The sequence below is a fragment of the Rattus norvegicus genome, chromosome 13, assembly GCF_021556685.1.
Source record: "Rattus norvegicus strain SHRSP/BbbUtx chromosome 13, alternate assembly SHRSP_T2T, whole genome shotgun sequence".
Lineage (NCBI taxonomy): Eukaryota > Metazoa > Chordata > Mammalia > Rodentia > Muridae > Rattus > Rattus norvegicus.
Genome location: NC_141546.1, coordinates 100,956,295 through 100,963,119, shown reverse-complemented (window position 1 = coordinate 100,963,119; position 6,825 = coordinate 100,956,295).

Sequence of the window (6,825 nt, the reverse complement as noted above, 5' to 3'; positions counted from 1 at the left end):
TGCCTCCATCTGACACTCATGCCTCCATCTGACAGGCATGCCTCCATCTGACAGGCATGCCTCCATCTGACACTCATGCCTCCATCTGACAGGCATGCCTCCATCTGACAAACATGCCTCCATCTGACAGGCATGTCCCCATCTGACAGGCATGTCTACATCTGACAGGCATGGCACCATCTGACAAACATGCCTCCATCTGACAGGCATGCCTCCATCTGACAGGCATGGCACCATCTGACAGGCATGCCTCCATCTGACAGGCATGCCTCCATCTGACAAACATGCCTCCATCTGACAGGCATGCCTCCATCTGACAGGCATGCCTCCATCTGACAGGCATGCCTCCATCTGACAGGCATGGCACCATCTGACATACCTGCCTCCATCTGACAAACATGCCTCCATCTGACAGGCATGTCCCCATCTGACAGGCATGCCTCCATCTGACAGGCATGCCTCCATCTGACAGGCATGCCTCCATCTCACAGGCATGCCTCCATCTGACAGGCATGCCTCCATCTGACAAACATGCCTCCATCTGACAGGCATGCCTCCATCTGACAGGCATGCCTCCATCTGACAAACATGCCTCAATCTGACAGGCATGTCCCCATCTGACAGGCATGTCTCCATCTGACAGGCATGGCACCATCTGACAGGCATGCCTCCATCTGACAGGCATGCCTCCATCTGACAGGCATGCCTCCATCAGACAAGCATGCCTCCATCGGACACTCATGCCTCCATCTGACAAAAATGCCTCCATCTGACAGGCATGCCTCCATCTTACAAACATGCCTCCATCTGACAGGCATGTCTCCATCTGACAGGCATGCCTCCATCTGACACTCATGCCTCCATCTGACAGGCATGCCTCCATCTGACAAACATGCCTCCATCTGACAGGCATGTCACCATCTGACAGGCATGTCTCCATCTGACAGGCATGGCACCATCTGACATACTTGCCTCCATCTGACATACCTGCCTCCATCTGACATACCTGCCTCCTCTGACAGACATGCCTCCATCTGACATACCTGCCTCCATCTGACAGGCATGCCGCCATCTGACATATCTGCCTCCATCTGACAGGCATGCCTCCATCTGACAGGCATGCCTCCATCTGACAGGCATGCCTCCATCTGACAAACTTGCCTCCATCTGACAGGCATGCCTCCATCTGACAAACATGCCTCCATCTGACAGGCATGCCTCCATCTGACAGGCATGCCTCCATCTGACAGGCATGCCTCCATCTGACAGGCATGCCTCCATCTGACAAACATGCCTCCAACTGACAGGCATGCCTCCATCTGACATACCTGCCTCCATCTGACAGGCATGCCTCCATTTGACAGGCATGCCTCCATCTGACAGGCATGCCTCCATCTGACAGGCATGCCTCCATCTGACATACCTGCCTACATCTGACAAACATGCCTTCATCTGACAGGCATGTCCCCATCTGACAGGCATGCCTCCATCTGACAGGCATGCCTCCATCTGACAAGCATGCCTCCATCTGACAGGCATGGCACCATCTGACAGGCATGTCCCCATCTGACAGGCATGGCACCATCTGACATACCTGCCTCCATCTGACAGGCATGCCTCCATCTGACAGGCATGCCTCCATCTGACAGGCATGCCTCCATCTGACATACCTGCCTACATCTGACAAACATGCCTTCATCTGACAGGCATGTCCCCATCTGACAGGCATGCCTCCATCTGACAAACATGCCTCCATCTGACAGGCATGCCTCCATCTGACAGGCATGCCTCCATCTGACAGGCATGGCACCATCTGACAGGCATGTCCCCATCTGACAGGCATGCCTCCATCTGACAGGCATGCCTCCATCTGACAGGCATGCCTCCATCTGACAAGCATGCCTCCATCGGACACTCATGCCTCCATCTGACAAAAATGCCTCCATCTGACAGGCATGCCTCCATCTTACAAACATGCCTCCATCTGACAGGCATGTCTCCATCTGACAGGCATGCCTCCATCTGACAGGCATGCCTCCATCTGACAGGCATGCCTCCATCTGACAAACATGCCTCCATCTGACAGGCATGTCACCATCTGACAGGCATGTCTCCATCTGACAGGCATGGCACCATCTGACATACTTGCCTCCATCTGACATACCTGCCTCCATCTGACATACCTGCCTCCTCTGACAGACATGCCTCCATCTGACATACCTGCCTCCATCTGACAGGCATGCCGCCATCTGACATACCTGCCTCCATCTGACAGGCATGCCTCCATCTGACAGGCATGCCTCCATCTGACAGGCATGCCTCCATCTGACAAACTGGCCTCCATCTGACAGGCATGCCTCCATCTGACAAACATGCCTCCATCTGACAGGCATGCCTCCATCTGACAGGCATGCCTCCATCTGACAGGCATGCCTCCATCTGACAGGCATGCCTCCATCTGACAAACATGCCTCCATCTGACAGGCATGCCTCCATCTGACATACCTGCCTCCATCTGACAGGCATGCCTCCATCTGACATACCTGCCTCCATCTGACAGGCATGCCTCCATCTGACATACCTGCCTACATCTGACAAACATGCCTTCATCTGACAGGCATGTCCCCATCTGACAGGCATGCCTCCATCTGACAGGCATGCCTCCATCTGACAGGCATGCCTCCATCTGACAGGCATGCCTCCATCTGACAGGCATGGCACCATCTGACAGGCATGTCCCCATCTGACAGGCATGGCACCATCTGACATACCTGCCTCCATCTGACAGGCATGCCTCCATCTGACAGGCATGCCTCCATCTAACAGGCATGCCTCCATCTGACATACCTGCCTACATCTGACAAACATGCCTTCATCTGACAGGCATGTCCCCATCTGACAGGCATGCCTCCATCTGACAAACATGCCTCCATCTGACAGGCATGCCTCCATCTGACAGGCATGCCTCCATCTGACAGGCATGGCACCATCTGACAGGCATGTCCCCATCTGACAGGCATGCCTCCATCTGACATACCTGCCTCCATCTTACAGGCATACCTCCATCTGACAGGCATGCCTCCATCTGACAAACATGCCTCGATCTGACAGGCATGCCTCGATCTGACAGGCATGCCTCCATCTGACAGGCATGCCTCCATCTGACAAACATGCCTCCATCTGACAGGCATGTCCCCATCTGACAGGCATGTCTCCATCTGACAGGCATGGCACCATCTGACAGGCATGCCTCCATCTGACGAGCAGGCCTCCATCTGACAGGCATGCCTCCATCTGACGACAGGCAGGCCTCCATCTGACAGGCATGTCTCCATCTGAAAGGCATGCCTCCATCTGACAAACATGCCTCCATCTGACAGGCATGCCTCTATCTGACAAACATGCCTCCATCTGACAGGCATGCCTCCATCTGACAGGCATGCCTCCATCTGACAGGCACGGCACCATCTGACAGGCATGCCTCCATCTGACAGTCATGCCTCCATCTGACAGGCATGCCTCCATCTGACAGGCATGGCACCATCTGACAGGCATGGCACCATCTGACATACCTGCCTCCATCTGACAAACATGCCTCCATCTGACAGGCATGTCCCCATCTGACAGGCATGCCACCATCTGACAGGCATGCCTCCATCTGACAGGCATGCCTCCATCTGACAAACATGCCTCCATCTGACAGGCATGCCTCCATCTGACAGGCATGCCTCCATCTGACAAACATGCCTCCATCTGACAGTCATGTCCCCATCTGACAGGCATGTCTCCATCTGACAGGCATGCCTCCATCAGACACTCATGCCTCCATCTGACAGGCATGCCTCCATCTGACAAACATGCCTCCATCTGACAGGCATGTCCCCATCTGACAGGCATGTCTCCATCTGACAGTCATGGCACCATCTGACAGGCATGCCTCCATCTGACAGGCATGCCTCCATCTGACAGGCATGCCTCCATCTGACAGGCATGGCACCATCTGACATACCTGCCTCCATCTGACAGGCATGCCTCCATCTGAGAAACATGCCTCCATCTGACAGGCATGTCTCCATCTGACAGGCATGGCACCATCTGACATACCTGCCTCCATCTGACAAACATGCCTCCATCTGACAGGCATGTCCCCATCTGACAGGCATGCCTCCATCTGACAGGCATGCCTCCATCTGACAAACATGCCTCCATCTGACAGGCATGTCCCCATCTGACAGGCATGTCTCCATCTGACATACCTGCCTCCATCTGACAGGCATGCCTCCATCTGACAGGCATGTCCCCATCTGACAGGCATGCCTCCATCTTACAAACATGCCTCCATCTGACAGGCATGCCTCCATCTGACAGGCATGCCTCCATCTGACAGGCATGCCTCCATCTGACAGGCATGCCTCCATCTGAGAGGCATGCCTCCATCTGACAGGCATGCCTCCATCTGACAGGCATGCCTCCATCTGACAAACATGCCTCCATCTGACAGGCATGTCCCCATCTGACAGGCATGTCTCCATCTGACAGGCATGGCACCATCTGACATACCTGCCTCCATCTGACATACCTGCCTCCATCTGACATACCTGCCTCCTCTGACAGACATGCCTCCATCTGACATACCTGCCTCCATCTGACAGGCATGCCTCCATCTGACAGGCATGCCTCCATCTGACAGGCATGCCTCCATCTGACAGGCATGCCTCCATCTGACAGGCATGTCCCCATCTGACAGGCATGTCTCCATCTGACAGGCATGCCTCCATCTGACAGGCATGCCTCCATCTGACAGGCATGCCTCCATCTGACAGGCATGCCTCCATCTGACAAACATGCCTCCATCTGACAGGCATGCCTCCATCTGACAGGCATGCCTCCATCTGACAAACATGCCTCCATCTGACAGGCATGTCCCCATCTGACAGGCATGTCCCCATATGACAGGCATGTCTCCATCTGACAGGCATGTCTCCATCTGACATACCTGCCTCCATCTGACAGACATGCCTCCATCTGACATACCTGCCTCCATCTGACAGGCATGCCTCCATCTGACAGGCATGCCTCCATCTGACAGGCATGCCTCCATCTGACAGGCATGTCCCCATCTGACAGGCATGTCTCCATCTGACAGGCATGCATCCATCTGACACTCATGCCTCCATCTGACAGGCATGCCTCCATCTGACAAACATGTCTCAATCTGACAGGCATGTCTCCATCTGACAGGCATGTCTCCATCTGAGAGGCATGGCACCATCTGACAGGCATGCCTCCATCTGACAGGCATGCCTCCATCTGACAGGCATGTCTCCATCTGACAAACATGCCTCCATCTGACAAACATGCCTCCATCTGACAGGCATGCCTCCATCTGACAGGCATGCCTCCATCTGACAGGCACGGCACCATCTGACAGGCATGCCTCCATCTGACAGGCATGCCTCCATCTGACAGGCATGGCACCATCTGACATACCTGCCTCCATCTGACAAACATGCCTCCATCTGACAGGCATGTCCCCATCTGACAGGCGTGCCTCCATCTGACAGGCATGCCTCCATCTGACAGGCATGCCTCCATCTGACAGGCATGCCTCCATCTGACAGGCATGCCTCCATCTGACAAGCATGCCTCCATCGGACACTCATGCCTCCATCTGACAAAAATGCCTCCATCTGACAGGCATGCCTCCATCTTACAAACATGCCTCTATCTGACAGGCATGTCTCCATCTGACAGGCATGCCTCCATCTGACACTCATGCCTCCATCTGACAGGCATGCCTCCATCTGACAAACATGCCTCCATCTGACAGGCATGTCACCATCTGACAGGCATGTCTCCATCTGACAGGCATGGCACCATCTGACATACTTGCCTCCATCCGACATACCTGCCTCCATCTGACATACCTGCCTCCACTGACAGACATGCCTCCATCTGACATACCTGCCTCCATCTGACAGGCATGCCGCCATCTGACATACCTGCCTCCATCTGACAGGCATGCCTCCATCTGACAGGCATGCCTCCATCTGACAGGCATGCCTCCATCTGACAAACTTGCCTCCATCTGACAGGCATGCCTCCATCTGACAAACATGCCTCCATCTGACAGGCATGCCTCCATCTGACAGGCATGCCTCCATCTGACAGGCATGCCTCTATCTGACAGGCATGCCTCCATCTGACAAACATGCCTCCATCTGACAGGCATGCCTCCATCTGACAGGCATGTCTCCATCTGACAGGCATGGCACCATCTGACATACCTGCCTCCATCTGACAGGCATGCCTCCATCTGACATACCTGCCTACATCTGACAAACATGCCTTCATCTGACAGGCATGTCCCCATCTGACAGGCATGCCTCCATCTGACAAACATGCCTCCATCTGACAGGCATGCCTCCATCTGACAGGCATGCCTCCATCTGACAGGCATGGCACCATCTGACAGGCATGTCCCCATCTGACAGGCATGCCTCCATCTGACATACCTGCCTCCATCTTACAGGCATACCTCCATCTGACAGGCATGCCTCCATCTGACAAACATGCCTCGATCTGACAGGCATGCCTCGATCTGACAGGCATGCCTCCATCTGACAGGCATGCCGCCATCTGACAAACATGCCTCCATCTGACAGGCATGTCCCCATCTGACAGGCATGTCTCCATCTGACAGGCATGGCACCATCTGACAGGCATGCCTCCATCTGACAAGCAGGCCTCCATCTGACAGGCATGCCTCCATCTGACGACAGGCAGGCCTCCATCTGACAGGCATGTCTCCATCTGAAAGGCATG